The sequence below is a fragment of the Epinephelus lanceolatus genome, chromosome 18 (assembly GCF_041903045.1).
Source record: "Epinephelus lanceolatus isolate andai-2023 chromosome 18, ASM4190304v1, whole genome shotgun sequence".
NCBI lineage: Eukaryota > Metazoa > Chordata > Actinopteri > Perciformes > Serranidae > Epinephelus > Epinephelus lanceolatus.
Genome location: NC_135751.1, coordinates 3,220,722 through 3,240,904, shown reverse-complemented (window position 1 = coordinate 3,240,904; position 20,183 = coordinate 3,220,722). Strand labels below are relative to the sequence as shown.

At 40.7% G+C, this 20,183-nt stretch overlaps 1 long non-coding RNA gene across 1 annotated transcript; it reads left to right on the top strand.

Annotated features, from left to right (window-relative positions):
- Positions 1–2,910: 2,910 nt before the first annotated feature.
- On the top strand, positions 2,911–5,066 carry LOC144458704 (uncharacterized). The gene is made up of 3 exons (XR_013488088.1): positions 2,911–3,029; positions 3,671–3,776; positions 4,967–5,066. It is a non-coding gene; the product is annotated as an uncharacterized LOC144458704 (long non-coding RNA).
- The last annotated feature ends 15,117 nt before the right edge of the window (positions 5,067–20,183 follow it).

Below are 20,183 nucleotides of genomic sequence, written 5' to 3'. Positions count from 1 at the left end.
AAAAATGACATAATTACAGCAAACACTTATAAAATCAAGTCTCTGGCAGCCTTTATAGTGATGTGAACGTTTTTTGTTTTTTTTTACTGACATTAAAACCAATAAATCTGCTTTGGGAAAATTAAATATATATTCACTGAACAGGTTTTGCCTCTCTCCTACTACTGTAAATAACCAGCATGGTGTGTGTGTGTGTGTCTTTTTTATTTGCCAAGTTTTAGACTTGAGTTGAAAACTTGCTGAAACACTCGAGATATTAAAGTCCAGGGCTTTATAAATGAATCTAAATGAATTAATATATCACTGATGTGTATAGGTGCCACAAACAATTAAACAGGTTACTGCCCCAGACCAAGGACACAGTGTAAACCATGCTCCATGTGTGCTGACTCAACAGAGATGACATTAAAGTTGATTTACAGGAGACCAAAATATTAGACAGCAATACAGAATTCATGAAAGCCTTACTGCATAATGTTACATCATAGCCCATTTTTGTATTCTGAATCCTCACCTGCTGCCTGAATTTTCTTTACATAGACATTACCACCATAAAATGGTGCATAAAACTATACCAGAATGCAGGAAATAAAGTGTTTGATGCTACAAAATTTCCTGGGGGAGGTTCCTCCAGACCCCCACATCATATGCATCCCCACCAATGTAGAAATGAAACTTACATCTTTGGTGAAGTGTGTAACCATAAAAGGCTTCCAGTAGTACCAAATGTCAGCTCAATGCAGACATGACACAGAGCTAAACTCCAGTGTCCTCTTAATGTAGCAGAGATCAGTGGACTAACATTTTAGGTTAAAAAAATAGTTCATTGCATTTTTGTGACCATTTTTGAGGCCACCTCTCTGTTGAGGCCTAAGCCCTCCTCTCATAAGAGGCCCACGACCACCTCTCAGAAGGGATGCGTGACCCCTGCCAATCCTTTGACCACCATGTCTTCCTTGTCTTCCTCTTCCCATTGCTTGACCTCTGTTGTGATCACCTGCCAGCTCCATGTTACTGTACTGAAATCGCTTGTGCTGTCATGGATCCCACTCATTTATACTCATACCACAAGGTGAAATCAATCATCAGTAACGTGTTGAGAGTGTTGGAAAAGCAATTACAAGGGCCTTTCATGATCTAAACATTAAATATTGTTCAGCAGTTTCCATAAAAGTGTGTGTTAAGAGAAATGCAAGTTTAACTTATTATTTTGGGCAGTTGTATACATTGATAGTTAGATCATTGTAATGAAATGAATAGACAGTCATCTCAGATGTAATGTGTGAATTGCATTTTGAAATGGTAATACTTTAATGTTAAGTTGTGTCATTTTGAACAGGTGATTTTAGTTAAATGAACAAATGATCTTGGGTTAGTGTGTATAGTATCCAAGCAATTGGAAAAAGTGTTAGCAGTTTTGAAAAAAATGTGCATTTTGATAATTAGTTTTGAGTTTTGTGTCTAGAGATGTGCAAAGGGATATCAAGGTTCTGAAATTAGAGCTGAAGTCATTGTAAAAAACTGTAATACATTCCATCACACTTTCAATCGGCCAAGGCTCATTTTACACTACACATACCCTCAACACACACACACACACGCACACACACACACACACACACACACACACACACACACACATAAATACATGGACACACTCACATAGGGAGAGTATTTCTAAACACCATGTATCATCATGTAAAATGCAGTGTTTTATGCAGTGTAAAACTGCAGTTTTGTGCCTCAAAACATGTGTGTGTGTGTGTGTATGTGTATGTGTATCATTGCAAATTTGCAAATCGTTGTTTTCAGATTCCACCAGGAGGAGACAGAGGCTACCAACAGTGAGCCTGTATAGGAACATCAAATTGATCTGGAGTCCATATTTATGGTTTGTTAATGTTAACACAATATGAAATAGGCTACAATATTGATTAACATCAACTCCATGCTACTCTTTCTAAAAGACAATTCATATCAAGGTGTTGTGATGTTGTATTTCACAAGGTCATTCATTGTTCATTGTTGCAGCTGCTTTAAGAGAATGTGATGACGTTTATGAAGAATGAGCTGGAAATCTTTCAGAGCATCCTTTGTTCAGATTGTCATAAAGATTCAGAGGGTCAGAAGAAAAGGGGAGACATGGTGGACTGTGAGGAGGAAGAGCAGAGCAGAAGCAGCAGAGAGGCTCTTCTGAAGATTTTACTGCACTTCCTGAGGAAAATGAAGCAGGAAGAGCTGGCTGACTGTCTGCAGAGCAGTTAGAGGATTAATATCCTGTAAAGACACAATTGTGGCAAATAGGCTGTATTCATGCACAGGAGTGCTAGAGTAAAAATTCTACCATCAGCATGCTATCATGCTCACATGTTTAGCAGGTACTGTTTACCATGGTCACCATCTTCATTAAAGAGTACCTTAGCACCAGGCTGTAAAGCAATGTTTTGTTTGTTTGTTGACCTATACTTTGTTGCACCTGTAACCCAGTGGTAGACAATCAGGGCCAGCAAGGCCTTCTCTGCTGGCCTAAACATCACCAGAAAATAAATTTCACTTTCTTTAATATATGTATTTTTTATTTATTTATTTCATAAATATGTATTAAATCATTTCCGGTCATCTATTATCCTCCTTCATAGCTTTCCTCTTGGTTGCGTTGCTTCCAGTGTTGTATATTTATGTTAGAGCATTTATCCAATCAGATCTGAGCTATCATGTGTTGCCAAGTCCAAGAAATCTGCCCCAAGGCCTTCAAAATCAACAGTGAGGGCCCCTGTACACTGTAAGTGAATGAAAAACAGACAGTTGCCATAACCAATTAGATTTCGAGTTGGCTCACTGGGGCCTTCTAGCAGGCCCCAGAGCCCTTGAATAGAGAGTTGCGTCTTCTCCGTTCACTCTAATGGGCCATTTTTTCACAGCAATGGCGGATCGCGGAGCCTCTCATTAGTTCCCACAAGTAAGTGGTACATGCTAGCAGCGCAATGGAGTTACAGCAGAAAAGACTGGCTGTGATGTACTTTTAACGGGTAATATGTCCAAAGACTCAAATTTTACATTATCAGCACAACTTATCTAAATTAACATGTGTATTAAAGCTTGTTAGTGGATTATCTCCCATTAAATTAGTAGATTTATGTAATGTTAAAAGATAAGATAACAGATTAGGCTAGGACACTGTACATACTGTACACACCATACAAGTAATGCTAACCATGAACAGCCTGTTAGTTTTAAATTGTCTTCTCCTAAACCATTTTATCTAACACTGGGAAGTTAGAGTGCTTCCAGTCCTGATTTTTTGCGAGCTAGTCTGAGTTAGATATTAGCTCAGTTAAATATGACATTGCTGCGTGATTGTTGAGTGGAGGAGGTGAAATGAAACAAAAATGGAACTTATGGTCTGTTTTTTAGGCTTTGTGATTCTGTTGAGTATACCTGTCTATAATATGTTACAGCTCAGCTGATATTACATTGATAGTGAAGTGAGAGGGAAGTTTGAGGACCTGAATGAGATTTAAAACACAAGATAAGTAATTTTGATAAATGAAACATACCAGGCTAAATGGGGAATTATTCTAAATACCAAATGTATGTATATGATCATGCTAAATATATATTCTATCACAGTATTAGATATGTAATCTTGTATATTTGTAACCTGCTGTAGGAGCACTGGGTGGTGGCGGAGCAGTGATGCTGCAGGACCACTGTGTGAGAGAGGATGCTGCAGATAAGTGCTGAGTCGACCTTGGTGAGACTTAAAACTTAACAAGGTGTGTTTCAAGTAGTTCCAGAGATAAGGAATCATACTTAATATGTATTATACTGCATTTTATATTAATTATATAAGTAATTATATTGAATATATAATATATGATATACAGTGTTGGGCAAGTTACTTTGAAAATGTAATACATTGCATATTACCAGTTACCGTCATTATAATATTATAATATTAATAGGCATTATAAAATAGAAGAGGGTCATGTTGTTTCATAGCGGCTAATTAAAGCACAGAGAGCTTTAATTGCAGTTCATTAACTTACAAACCCAGTAGTGGGCGATATTGCATAGTCTAATCTAATGAAGGCTCTCCTCTGGAGTGCAGATCTGACCAATTCACGCATTCACATACAGTGGTTACAACTTTGTATTAAAATCCCCTGCTTATATAAATAACAGTGTGATGACATTAAACAATTAAATATCCTAGACCTTTTCAAATGAACAGATAACTATGGACACAGGGACGACCAGACACAGGATCAAAGTCTGATAACTTATGAGATAGGGATGAATATTTGAGAGCCAGTCATATGAAACACAGTAGGCAAATGCTGAGGTTAGCACAACAAAAGCAAATTGGCTTGCCAGTCAGTCACTATGACTAGTGCAAATTAATACACCAGAGCTGGTAGAGCCACCTGCTGGTTTCCAGTGTGCTGATCAGTTACAACAGCACCCAACACTGAAATATAAGTAAACATTTTAAGGAATTATACTGCAGTGATGCTGCGTGCCTCGTGTCAGGAGTGCTGCAGGATGAGGACCATTAATGTTACAGTTCAGGAGTGGCAATAATAATGATGTTACAGGTCCAGGGGTGCATTGTGGTGCAGGGGCGCTCACAGCATGATGCACAAAGATGGTGGGAATTAAATCTGCTCTAAGCCTTGTCTTGCCCTTTTTGGTCTGCATCAAAATGTGCCTGCAGTGACTTCCCACATAAAACTTACTTTTGTCTACCCATAGACATATCCCATAGTGGTTGAATGCATACAGTATTCGGGAACACTTTATACTTACTGAACATGTATACACTCATTACATATCCATGAGACAAATGCAATTAAAACTGATGCCACTTGTCATACTTGTGCCTTATCTCACAAGGCAACATCAGACCCAGACATATATACGTGTGCCTAACCATTTCTCCTCTTTCTTTTTTTTTCTCTTTCAGCACAAGAACAACAGGGGGATGCAATAGAGCCTGAACTCACCCCGCAATGAAACAACCCCCTTAACCCTGAGTCTCAACTCCGTGGGTTTTGAAAGCCTTTCCCTGTTCCTTATTTTTAATAAACCAAACACTGAGCTTCCCAGTAGTGTGATCTTTGTTTGTGGAAATGTGCTAATGCAGTATTTGAGAATGATAACCTTACATATTTTTGTTGTTATAGTCTGTAGTGAGTCTCAGGTTACTCCTGCTGACTTAAGCCAAAAAAAATTTCTCATCTCTGTGTCAATGAAGAAATTGTGCATGTGTACCTCTTTCTCTAAACGATTGGAACATCCCCACACAGCACCATGGTGGAGACTGTACGAGAGGACAACACGGAAGGAAAGGCACAGACAAACTGCTTGACATCCAAGTCACGTTTCTGAGTTTATTAAAAATTAATTTGTTATAGTAAATAAGTACATAGTGAAAAGACAAAGATACATAAAATATATATGTCTATAAACTGCTGCTGCTGCTGCTGCTAGCCCAGTGAACCATTGTGCTGTCACTTGACAGTCATTGGTAGTCACCCGTCGGTCTCCTTCTGTCCCACTGAAAGTAACATTAGTTATAAATCATTACAATCATTACATTATCAATAAATGTTAGGATGTGATTACTCCTAAGACTAAGGACAGAATTGAAAACATGATTTAAAGCAATAAAAGCAACACGTTTCACCAAGGTAAGGAAAGACTAACATATTTAAACAAGGCAGACAATAATATATGTTATATACACACTACACATAGTTATACTGTGTAATAATACATTTCTATCATAATTATGCTATGTCATTAATATACTTATACTGGCCCATATATAAATACATATCCTTATCCACATCCCTTAGGCCTATATTTAAACTCTGCACTGTGTACATACTGTGTAATATTCCTGTGTGCAATATTTTGCCACTTCCTGGGGGGTATCTATACATTCCTATATTTTTACAGTAAAAATACTACACATCATGTGTATTAAGATGCTGTAACGTGAATTTCCAAGGTTGGGATTAATAGAGTCTTACCTAACCGTATTTACTTTAAAAAACAACATAAAGATGTAACTGTTTATGGCGTGCTACACATATATTATAAATCAATGTAGTTATTGACAGCTACACCAAAAATAGGAGTTCTGTCTCTCACTTCTGGGAACTATCCGAGGTCTACATGAGTCACGTGATGCACAAGCATTTTGGACTTCCGTTGTCGCGACTCTTATATTCTACGGCACTGGCAGGCCCTAGCTATTCACGTCCTTCGATTGGATACGCACTAGTGAGAGGGAGGGCTATGCAGAACAACCAAACTGAACCTGACCTGTTGACCTGGTGGACTGTAGGCTAGTGGTAGCTAAAAGCGAACAAGCTAAACGCTGTTTTGTTTAAAAACTCCGCAATGGCTGAAGGAGGAAAAGAGGTTGATTTGGTGGCAGATACACTTTCAACGCCATTTTCAAGACGGACCTTTCAAGAAAAGTTGGATATTGTGAGGAGAGGTCGGCCAACTCCCACGCTAGCTACCCTGTCCCAGGCGGGTAAAGGGTTTGTCCGCCACTTTCAAATGGGAAACTACGAACGGTACTCCTGGCTCACAGCTTCCGAGAGGCATTGCGAATTGTACTGCTGGGAATGCCTGTTGTTCGCAACCGATTGATTTGGTGTTCGGTAGGGTGGCCATATTTTGATTTCCAAAAAAGAGGACATTCGGCCGGCCACGACATAGCCAACTTAAATGATACTCGCAGTTTACTCAAAGATGCCTTATAATTTTAATATATTTAAAATTTATATGTATGGATAGAAAATTCAGTTAAATTAGGCTACAAAATAATATCTCTCAAAGACAGAAATTCAGATAGGCCCCAATAGAGGACACATACACACATTAGAGTGTGGCGATCCGAGCCCGACGGTACCCGACGCGTCGGGCCGGGTTTGGTCAAAAATGTAGCTATAAATTGTATTCGGGCTCAGGTCGGATTCGGTCAGCTTTCAGTGAAAATGTAGTGTAAAAATGAATAAAATCCTATTGTCTGTCCTGTTTATTGCTTGGGCACTGTTATTTACGTGACAACACCTGAACATAACACACACAGACACACATTTGCTGTTTGTTTCTACCTCTCCCCTTGCTAGAAGTCTCGGACCTCCCGCCGGCCGCCTCCGCCTTGATTAAACGCTGAAAATAAAATAAAAGAGGGAGACAGGTTTTTCCTATTTTATCTTATTTTGTTTTATTTCTCCCTCTCCTCTCGCTAGAAGCGTCGGACCTCGCGCCTCCCGCTCCCGTCTCAAACACGGAGGTCTCCCTCTCCGCAGCTGAGCACCCACAGCGCACGCCAGGCCTGTTGAATAGCCTGTAACCACTGTGTGACACAAACTCAGTGCTTTGGTCATTAAATAATGTCGGGTTCGGTTCGGGTTCGGACAGAAGTATGCTGCCCGTGCCGCACTCAAACATACACACACAAACACACGGAAAACTGGACATTATCATCAGTTTATAAAACCCCCCCGGACGCCCCGGACGGGACGTGAAAAGTGGACATGTCCAGGCAAAAGAGGACGTTTGGTCAGCCTAGTGTTCGGAGCCACACTGGGTTTGCAAACTTGAGTTGTTTAACCAAGGCAGCAACGAGACACCAAAGCACGACTGGGCACTTGCAAGCAACCATGCTGTTAAAAACATTTGGGGATACACGAGTGGATCTACAGCTCAACCAAGTGCGCAGGGAAACGGAGCTTCACAACGAAAAGGTGAAGAAAAACAGAGAAATCTTGAAAAGACTGATAGATTGTGTTGTGTTTTTGGGTAAACAGAAACTTTCATTTCGGGGACACCATGAAAGCGCCGAGCCCACAAACAGAGGCAACTATGTGGAGCTTCTTTCTTTTTTTGCTGAAAACAACCCAGACTTACATTACCACCTGTCCACTAACAAAGTGTTTACTGGGACGTCAGGCAAAATACAGAACGACTTGATTTATGCTATTGCTGAAGTGACGGGAGAAGAGATCAAAATGGAGATTAAAAAAGCACCCTTTGTAGCTGTTATGGTGGACGAGACGACAGACGTGGGTAATGTAGTACAGCTCGCACTTGTCCTGCGTTATGTGACGGACACAAGTGTCAAGGAGGGTTTTGTCAAATTTGAAGATGTCACTAGTGGCAATCGAGCTGATGATATTGCCGCTCTTATTTTCCGTTCCTTTGAGGAATGTGAATGTCCTCTGGACAAAGTTTGGCACAATGTTATGATGGCGCAGCGGTCATGTCATCTGGACTTAACGGGGTGCAGGCTAAAGTTAAAGAGAGGGCACCTATGGCCTTATTAATTCACTGCTATGCACATCGACTAAATTTGGTGCTGACTCAAGGAGCCTCAAAGCTTAAAGAATGCAAGGGTTTTTTTGCCAACCTGAATGGTCTCGCTGCATTTTTCTCCAGATCCCCTAAACGCACCAAACTACTAGATGACATTTGCAAGTGGCATCTTCCTCACGTTGCACCAACGCGGTGGCAATATGCATTAAGATTGGTCAATGCAGTCTTTGAGAAGAGAGTTGCACTAAAGGAGCTGTTTGACCACATACTGGAACACCATGATGAGTATGACGAGGACACTGTGCTTTGTGCTGATGGATTTAATGCACGCCTGTATGATTTTGAGTTTGTTTTTTGCTTGACACATTTAAGGGGATTTTTGAGCATGCTGATGTGCTTTTTGGAATACTGCAGAAGAAAACATTGGATGTACAGTTCTGTCTGGCAAGGGTGAAGGAGTTTTGTGACACAGTTGAGTGAGAGAGGGGCCGCTCTGGTCAGATCTACGAGGACGCAGCGCGCATCTCCGGTGGTCCGAGCGCTCGCAGAGGCCCACGCGCAGCACAGAGAGACCTTCGCGCACACTACCAACAACTCCACAGCAATATTCTGGACAACATTCTTTGCCAGATACGGAATAGGTTTCAAGACCACGAAAAGCTAATGTTTCTCTCCCTTCTCGACCCCCAGCACTTTCAGACATACCGGAGAAAATTCCCGCAAACAGCCTTCTCCAGTTTAACACAGAGTCACGGAACACTGTTTGATCTGTCCCGACTAAAAACAGAACTGACTGTAATGTAGGCTATGCCATGACTGATTTTGAAGGGAAAAGTCCCGCAGATCTCCTTGATTTTCTAAAGAAGAATAATCTGAGAGCATGGAGCAACTCTAAACACTGGCCTGTGTGGCAGTGACTATCCCTGTGTCCACTGCTTCTGTAGAGCGGTCATTCTCGGCCTTAAAGCGAATTAAAACGTATGCCAGAAAAACGACTGGACAGACTCGGCTTTCAGCATTAGCTTCCATGTCGATAGAGAAGGACTTACTGGTGGAACTGAAATGCACAGATAAACTGTACGACAGAGTCATTGAAGTCTTCTTGAGAAAAGAAAGGAGGATAGATTTCGTGTTCAAATAAACTCCAGCGGGGCAGGTGCTTTGGGGGATAGCCGTTTTGGTGAGTACAAAGCATTTTATTATTATTAATTTTTAAATATATTTTTGTCATTTTATTTCGTTAGTATTAAATCATTATTAACGAAACAAAATGGCAAATATATTTAAAAATAAATGATTGATGCTTCTGCAAGATATAGGTTAAAGCAGCTGTGCGGAACTTTTTACCATTAATAAAACTGTCCCTAGTTCGTATCACACTCCCCCCCCCCCCCCCCTTGAAGATCCACATATTTATTTGAACCCAACAGAGACAAAAAAGCCTTTCTCTATATGGCTATTTAGCATAACCTCACGATGTTTTTTTTCATAGGATGGTAGGAGAAGGTACCGCCTTTTCCGCCTGTGATTGGCTAGAAGGGCTCTCCTCCGATTGTTTATTTGCGATATGCTGTCAGCTAGTCTGTTTTGATCGTCTTTACCACCAACAGAAGTAAACGAAGTCAATCCAACAGTGTGATAAGTGCGTGCCATCAGATTTATATTAATGGAAAGCAGTGCACATCGCCGAATTTGGAAAGCACATCGCCGAATTTAAGGTTGACACCTAATGTGTATGTCCACATCTTAACATATGTTCTCATAGGCACGTAAAGTATCCAAGAGACGAGGAAACGGTAAACTAAGCGATTTCTCAAGGCACTTTGGCAGCACACTCTGGAGAACAGACATGTGACAACACACGACAGTAACACTGACTTCAAAACAGGTTAGTCCAACTTTAAGTTCCGTTACAGTTCTGTTATCTGGTTTGGAGACTTGTGGAGTCCAGCCTTACAGAGAAAAAGTTGCAACACATGTCTGTCCTCCAGAGCGTGCTGCCAGAGTGCCTTGAGAAATCGCTTAGTTTACCGTTTCCTCATCCCTTGGATACTTTTCGTGCCTATGAGAACATATGTTAAGATGTGGACAATCACTTTAGGTGTCAACCTTAAATTCAACGATGTGCTTTCCAAATTCGGCGATGTGCTTTTTATTAGTAATTTAAATCCCTGACAACCCAGAGTTGAGATCAGGACTCAGAGTCGCAGTCCTATACGCCTCTCTGAGCTTCTAGTTCAGTTACCCAGCCATAGTTTTCATAGTTTTATACAAACGATGTCTGTCCCCCGACCACCTAAATTATTTAAATCTAAAATTAAACGAAAAGGAGTTGTGCATAACAACCTCATAAAAATCAAAACCTCTTCTGTGACAGAAAGACAAAACAGGAGAATTAAATGCGGACTGTTAAATATCAGGTCTCTATCGTCTAAAGCAGTGTTAGTAAACGAATTAATATCAGATAATCATATTGATTTATTCAGTCTCACTGAAACCTGGCTGTGTCAAGATGAATATGTTAGTCTTAATGAGTCCACTCCTCCCAGTCATAATAATACCCACATTCCTCGAGGCAGCGGCTGAGGAGGAGGATTTGCACACATTTTTAACTCTAGTCTGTTAATCAGCCCTAAACCTAAACTAGATTATAATTCATTTGAAAGCCTCGTTCTTAGTCTTTTACATCCGACCTGGAAAACCTCGCAGCCACTTTTGTTATAGTGTACCGTGCTCCTGGCCCGTATTCTGAATTTGTATCTAAATTCTCAGAGTTTTTATCCAGTTTAGTTCCTAAATCAGATAAAGTTATTATTGTAGGCAATTTTAACATTCATGTCGACGTTGATAATGACTCCCTGGCTACCGCGTTTATCTCATTATTAGGCTCCATTGGCTTCAGTCAGGGTGTACATGAACCCACTCACTGTTTTAACCATACCCTCGATCTAGTTCTGACGTATGGAATTGAAATTGTTAACGTAAAAGTCTTTCCACAGAATCCCTCGCTATCAGATCATTATCTGATTACTTTTGATTTCTTTTTACTCGATTACACGCCACTCAGCAACAGTTACTATACTAGATGTTTATCAGATAGTGCTGTCACAAAATTTAAGGAAAAGATTACTCCGTCGTTAAATTCACTACCAAGTCCCTCAGTAACAGAGGTTTCCTGTACCGACTTTAACCTCTCCCGAATTGATCATTTTCATATTCATTCCTTTAGCCCTTAGCAGTAATGATTTTATGAGCATTTTTAATGACAAAATTCTAACTATTAGAGGCAAAATTCATGACCTCCTGTCCTCAGATAGTACCTATCTAACCTCAAACACAGCTGTAAAACCTAATATATATTTAGATTGCTTCTCCCCAATTTCTCTTCAAGAATTGACCGCAGTGATTTTTTCGTCTAAATCATCAACGTGTCTCTTAGACCCCATCCCAACTAGGCTACTTAAGGAGGTCTTTCCTTTAGTTAACACTCATATATTAGATATGATCAATCTATCCTTATTAACAGGCTATGTACCACAGTCTTTTAAGGTAGCTGTAATTAAACCTCTACTAAAAAAGCCCACCCTGGATCCAGAGGTGTTAGCCAACTATAGACCAATATCTAATCTTCCCTTTATGTCAAAGATCCTTGAGAAAGTAGTCGCAGACCAGCTGTGTAATTTTCTCCATGATAATAATTTATTTGAGGAATTTCAGTCAGGATTTAGAGTGCATCATAGCACTGAGACAGCACTAGTTAAAATTACAAATGACCTTCTGATTGCTTCAGACAAAGGACTTGTCTCTGTACTCGTTTTATTAGATCGTAGTGCGGCATTTGACACAATTGACCATCAAATTCTACTACAGAGACTGGATCACTTAATTGGCCTAAAAGGTTCTGCACTAAGCTGGTTTAAATCTTATTTATCTGATCGTTTTCAGTTTGTTCACATTCATAATGAATCATCTTTACGTACCAAAGTTTGTTTTGGAGTTCCGCAAGGTTCTGTGCTCGGACCAATCCTATTTACTCTATATATGCTTCCTTTAGGTAAAATCATTAGAAATCACTCTATAAATTTCCATTGTTATGCAGATGATACACAGCTGTATTTATCGATGAAGCCAGAAGAAAGTAATCAGTTAACTAAACTCCATAACTGCTTTAAAGACATAAAAACTTGGATGAGCACCAATTTCCTGATGTTAAATTCAGACAAAACTGAAGTTATTGTTCTTGGCCCCAAACAACTCAGAGACTCTTTATCTGATGACATAGTTTCTCTAGATGACATTGCTCTGGCCTCTAGCACTACCGTAAGAAACCTCGGAGTAATATTTGATCAAGATCTGTCTTTTAATTCTCATTTAAAACAAACCTCACGGACTGCATTTTTTCATCTGCGTAATATTGCAAAAATTAGGCCTATCCTGACCCGAAAAGATGCAGAAAAATTGGTCCACGCTTTTGTTACCTCTAGGCTGGATTACTGTAACTCTCTATTATCAGGTAGCTCTAGTAAGTCCTTAAAAACTCTCCAGCTAATTCAGAATGCAGCAGCACGTGTACTAACAGGAACTAAGAAACGAGATCATATTTCTCCTGTTTTAGCTTCTCTGCACTGGCTCCCTGTAAAATCCAGAATTGAATTTAAAATCCTACTGTTAAAGCTCTAAATGGTCAAGCTCCGTCATATCTTAGAGAGCTCATAGTGCCATATTATCCCACCAGAACACTGCGCTCTGAGAATGCAGGGTTACTCATGTTCCCTAAAGTCTCCAAAAGTAGATCAGGAGCCAGAGCCTTCAGCTATCAGGCTCCTCTCCTGTGGAATCATCTTCCTGTTACCGTCCGGGAGGCAGACACCGTCTCCACATTTAAGACTAGACTTAAGACTTTCCTCTTTGATAAAGCTTATAGTTAGGGCTGGCTCAGGCTTGCCCTGTATCAGCCCCTAGTTAGGCTGACTTAGGCCTAGTCTACCGGAGGACCCCCCTGTAATACACCGGGCACCTTCTCTCCTTCTCTCTCTCTCTCTCTCTCTCGTATTCTATTACTGCATCTTGCTAACTCGGCCATTCTGGATGTCACTAACTCGGCTTCTTCTCCGGAGCCTTTGTGCTCCACTGTTTCTCAGATTAACTCATATCGCAGCGGTGCCTGGACAGCGTGACGTGTGTGGTTGTGCTGCTGCCGTGGTCCTGCCAGATGCCTCCTGCTTCTGCTGCCATCATTAGTCATTAGTCATACTTCTACTGTTATTATACACATATGACTATTGTCACACATGTATACTGTCAGATATTAATACATACTTTCAACATATTGTACCACAGTAGCCAGAACTATAACTATATTATTACTTTCAATAATGTTGTTGTAAGCTACTGTCATTACCTGCATCTCTCTCTCTCTCTCTCTCTCTTTCTGTCTCATTGTGTCATACGGATTACTGTTAATTTATTATGCTGATCTGTTCTGTACGGCATCTATTGCACGTCTGTCCGTCCTGGAAGAGGGATCCTCCTCAGTTGCTCTTCCTGAGGTTTCTACCATTTTTTTCCCCCGTTAAAGGGTTTTTTTGGGGAGTTTTTCCTTATCCGCTGCGAGGGTCATAAGGACAGAGGGATGTCGTATGCTGTAAAGCCCTGTGAGGCAAACTGTGATTTGTGATATTGGGCTTTATAAATAAAATTGATTTGATTGATTGATTGATTGATTGATTAATATAAATCTGACGGCACGCACTTATCACACTGTTGGACTGACTTCGTTTACTTCTGTTGGTGGTAAAGACGATCAAAACAGACTAGCCGACAGCATAAAGCAAATAACCAATTGGAGGAGAGCTCTTCTAGCCAATCAGAGGCGGAAAAGGCAGTACCTTCCCCTACCATCCTACGAAAAAAAAATATCGCGCTCGGGTCGGACACACAGCGGAAGTCAGCAAACCAGAATACGGCACCCGAGGCGGAAGTGATTCTGCTCGCCCGCAGCGGCCCGCAGCAATTAAACCACAGAAGAAGGAGCCGTGTTTACAGTGTTCTTTGAGTAAGCAGTACGCAACGGACATTGCTGAACACATAACACCTAACAGTTTTACCAGAGATGTATCTATGAGGACTTGGTTGTACTTTTGATGTCATGGCGGATAACAAAGGAGCATCATCTAAAATTATCTGTGACTGTGACCATGAACACAAACATACAGCAGGCAGTTGTCCTCAGAAATTCAGAGCTACACCAGAACATTTATGAACAGGTCTTACTTTACTACTAATTTGTGTGTAACATTAGCATGTTTCCACTAATTACTTGGACTGACCTAACGTTAGTAGTGTTAGCTTTGCAAGCGAAGGCTGCAGGTAACAGCTTTGCTGTGTTAGGATTATGTTATGTCTTCACTGTGTATCTTCACATAAGAGAATACTCCGACGATTTGGGAGTTATGCCCTTTCTCTATCATTTTCATATTGAGACAACATGATCGATATCTTTTTTGTGTCTGTACGTCCAGTGGCTGGGTCACAGCGTTTAGCATTGCGCTTATAGGGGGTCAGTACGTCCTGCGCTGTGATCCGCGGAGGGATACACCGGTGAGCAGGCACAGACGTAGCCTGTAAACAAAACTCAGCTGTTTATTTAGCCTAGCGATATCTCCGGACTATAGTAGCTGCAATGAACGACTTTGAAAGCGATTTTGAAGCGTTTCTTGTAGCGGACACAGATCCAGAGCCATACCTGTTTGAGCCGGAGTACACAGATGAGGAACTCCATGTGTTGGATGCTGAGCAGGCGAGAAGAGAGGCTGAATCCTCCGCTCCCATTTTGCTGCACAGAATGGGATTCGGTGCTACCATCGTTGGGGAGATATATCATCAGGAGGAAAAGCGCCGCAGAGAGTGCATCACAAGGAATGAAAACTTTGCAGCAATCACTAATCCTGGCGTGACTGAAACTTTTTTTCATGTTCCTAAGATGAACTGGAAAAAACGCCCCAGGCCTGCAGGAGCTGATGGACAGCTTTCAGTCGGGTGAGTAATATCGTCCGTGCCGTCTCTTTGTTTGCTTTTACCGAGTGGCCTAGCGTACCTGTCCCAGAGCCAGCTGCAGCTGTTGTTCACCGGTGTATCCCTCCGCGCAAGATGTACTAACCCCCTAGAAGTGCCACGCTAACTACTGTCTCAATATGAAAATGATAGAGAAAGGGCATAACTCCCAAATCGTCGGAGTATTCTTTTCACATAATAATGCGGACTCAGCAGATGACTTGTTAACTGTTTATTCCTCCTTACACCGAACGTACACGGCTGCTTCTTATTGTTTCCAGTAGCACAACAACGGTTACTACATTACCCAGAATAACGTGAGGTTCACACTACTACGGTAGCCTTAGTAGCTCAAAATACACAACAGATTAGATTAGATCAGAACAGAACGACACGACAAGAGAATTTACTGAGTAATTTTGCTGTTTCCACTAATTACTTGGACTGACCTGACGTTAGTTAATCCTCTCGCTCTCCAAAACAAATGCATGCGGTAATTGCTGGCTGCAGTCGGAATTTTACAACACCAGGCTGTGGGTGTCATACCGCTTCGACCAAAAGGGCGCTATAATCAAAGAAAACGAAAAGTTCCGCACAGCTGCTTTAATGTAATGTACATGCATTCAATCACTACCCAAACAGCACTCACTGGTTCTTGAGAGAGTGCTAGTGCATTTTGTCATAGATATATACATAGATGCCGCACCCTGGCTTGTGGGCTGCGTCAATACCCCCGCCATCTTGCCTAGGTGCTCTGACCGGTTCAGACCCATGTCAGACTCGGCAAAAATGCCAAATTTTTGCTCTGCATTTGGGTGTACAAACGAGAGAAGTGTTAAAACCAAGCAGAAGGGAATAACATTCCACAGGTAAGAAGTTGTTTTACAATATTTTACTGTTACGAACATGTTTAATGAGATATATATCTCAAAAAGTGATCCTTTTAAGCTAGTCAAGTAAAGTAACTGTCCTGATCTGGTCCTAATGCCAAATTAAGCTAACGCTATGTCACACAACTTAAAGAAAAAAGGTTAACATTTATATAATATTACTTATAAAATTATGATGCTTTGTCAAACAGCTATGTCGGTGTATGTGTTATTCCAAATTGTCAACTATCTGTTTCATGGCACCAACGTGACATAACGCAGTATAACGTTAGTAGTTAACTTGTGGCCTGAATTGTAACTACAAATTATGGGGAACTGCATTTTTCTGACACACTTATTTTGTGTGTAGTTTCCCAAAAAACACAGATAGAAGACGGGCATGGGTAGCAGCAGTGAGGAGAAAGGACTTTGTCCGGAGTGACTCCTCAGTCATCTGCAGCTGTCACTTCAGACCTGAGGACTTAGACAGGACTGGGCAGACTGTCCATCTAAGGGATGGAGCGACTCCCTCTGTATTATATTTTTGTAAATATGACCTAATAATGTAAACAGTTCTGTGTCTGGCTCCCATGAGCACTGTCGTGTTATACATATGAGATTAAAGCAAAATTTTGTGTAAACATGCAGCCACTTTTATTTGTTATAGTGTACCGTGCTCCTGGCCCGTATTCTGAATTTGTATCTGAATTCTCAGAGTTTTTATCCAGTTTAGTTCTTAAATCAGATAAAGTTATTATTGTAGGCAATTTTAACATTCATGTCGACGTTGATAATGACTCCCTGGCTACCGCGTTTATCTCATTATTAGACTCCATTGGCTTCAGTCAGGGTGTACATGAACCCACTCATTGTTTTAACCATACCCTCGATCTAGTTCTGACGTATGGAATTGAAATTGATAACCTAAAAGTCTTTCCACAGAATCCCTCGCTATCGGATCATTATCCGATTACTTTTGATTTCTTTTTACCCGATTACACGCCACTCAGCAACAGTTACTATACTAGATGTTTATCAGATAGTGCTGTCGTAAAATTCAAGGAAAAGATTACTCCGTCGTTAAATTCAATACCAAGTCCCTCAGTAACAGAGATTTCCTGTACCGACTTTGATCATTTTGTCGATAGCACCGTAGGCTCGCTGCGAACAACACTTGACTCTGTAGCTCCTCTTAAAAAGAAGTTAAAAAAGCAAAGAAAGTTCGCTCCTTGGTATAACTCTCAAACCCGTAAGTTAAAACAAATATCGCGAAAATTTGAAAGGAATTGGCGATTGACCAAACTGGAAGAATCTCATTTAATCTGGACAGACAGTCTCAAAACTTATAAGAGGGGCCTCCGCAATGCCAGAGCAAACTATTACTCAGCATTAATAGAAGAAAACAAGAACAACCCCAGGTTTCTTTTCAGCACTGTAGCCAGGCTGACTGAGAGTCAAAGCTCTATTGAGCCTTGTATTCCTTTAGCCCTTAGCAGTAATGATTTTATGAGCTTTTTTAATGACAAAATTCTAACTATTAGAGGCAAAATTCATGACCTCTTGTCCTCAGATAGTACCTATCTAACCTCAAACACAGCTGTAAGACCTAATATATATTTAGATTGCTTCTCCCCAATTTCTCTTCAAGAATTGACAGCAGTGATTTCTTCATCTAAATCATCAACGTGTCTCTTAGACTCCAAAGTTTGTTTTGGAGTTCCGCAAGGTTCTGTACTCGGACCAATCCTATTTACTCTATATATGCTTCCTTTAGGTAACATCATTAGAAATCACTCTATAAATTTCCATTGTTATGCGGATGATACTCAGTTGTATTTATCGATGAAGCCAGAAGAAAGTAATCAATTAACTAAACTCCATAACTGCCTTAAAGACATAAAAACCTGGATGAGCACCAATTTCCTGATGTTAAATTCAGACAAAACTGAAGTTATTGTTCTTGGCCCCAAACAACTCAGAGACTCTTTATCTGATGACATAGTTTCTCTAGATGGCATTGCTCTGGCCTCTAGCACTACCGTAAGAAACCTCGGAGTAATATTTGATAAAGATTTGTCTTTTAATTCTCATTTAAAACAAACCTCACGGACTGCATTTTTTCATCTGCGTAATATTGCGAAAATTAGGCCCATCCTGACCTGAAAAGATGCAGAAAAATTGGTCCACGCTTTTGTTACCTCTAGGCTGGATTACTGTAACTCTCTATTATCAGGTAGCTCTAGTAAGTCCTTAAAAACTCTCCAGCTAATTCAGAATGCAGCAGCACGTGTACTAACAGGAACTAAGAAACGAGATCATATTTCTCCTGTTTTAGCTTCTCTGCACTGGCTCCCTGTAAAATCCAGAATTGAATTTAAAATCCTACTGTTAACTTATAAAGCTCTAAATGGTCAAGCTCCATCATATCTTAGTGAGCTCATAGTGCCATATTATCCCACCAGAACACTGCGCTCTGAGAACGCAGGGTTACTCGTGGTCCCTAAAGTCTCCAAAAGTAGATCAGGAGCTAGAGCCTTCAGCTATCAGGCTCCTCTCCTGTGGACTCATCTTCCTGTTACGGTCCGGGAGGCAGACACCGTCTCCACATTTAAGACTAGACTTAAGACTTTCCTCTTTGATAAATAGTTAGGGCTGGCTCAGGCTTGCCCTGTACCAGCCCCTAGTTAGGCTGACTTAGGCCTAGTCTGCCGGAGGACCCCCCTATAATACACCGGGCACCTTCTCTCCTTCTCTCTCGTATTCTATTACTGCATCTTGCTAACTCGGCCATTCTGGATGTCACTAACTCGGCTTCTTCTCCGGAGCCTTTGTGCTCCACTGTTTCTCAGATTAACTCATATCGCAGCGGTGCCTGGACAGCGTGACGTGTGTGGTTGTGCTGCTGCCGTGGTCCTGCCAGATGCCTCCTGCTGCTACTGCCATCATTAGTCATTAGTCATACTTCTACTGTTATTATACACATATGACTATTGTCACACATGTATACTGCCAGATATTAATACATACTTTCAACATATTGTACCACAGTAGCCAGAACTATAACTATAATATTATTACTTTCAATAATGTTGTTGTAACCTACTGTCATTACCTGCATCTCTCTCTCTGTCTCTCTCTCTGTCTCATTGTGTCATGCGGATTACTGTTAATCTATTATGCTGATCTGTTCGGTACGACATCTATTGCACGTCTGTCCGTCCTGGAAGAGGGATCCCTCCTCAGTTGCTCTTCCTGAGGTTTCTACCGTTTTTTTTTCCCCGTTAAAGGGGTTTTTTTTGGGGAGTTTTTCCTTATCCGCTGCGAGGGTCATAAGGACAGAGGGATGTTGTATGCTGTAAAGCCCTGTGAGGCAAATTGTGATTTGTGATATTGGGCTTTATAAATAAAATTGATTGATTGAATTGAGCTCTAAGTCATTTATTTTCACTTGTACAAAACCAACATTTGTTAATCAGAATGTGTAACTACACTGCAGCTTGGCACAACCCTGCTGATACACTATTCTTTGCACATTTTGTGACTTAAAATGTGAATAAACATTTATAATCAAAATTAATAATTCAGTGACATCATAGTGGGCATTGTACATCTAGTAAGAAAAAAGAATATTTATTACATGGATAAAGTTTAGTTTAAATGTCTTTATCTACATAAGATCAAATATTTTGGTATGAAAAGCTGCATTTTTTATTTAACCAAGTATCCTGTATCATAACTACATGTCTGACGATTGTAACAAACCAAACCGCATGAAAATCGGTAGAGAATTCAGCGAGTAATGATTATTTTAATCATAAATAGTCTCCTGCCTCAATAGACATACATGCATTAGGCAGCACGGCTCCACCTGGGCAAGATGGCGGCCGCGTTGACGTATTGCTCCAATGACGAGCGCCGTTG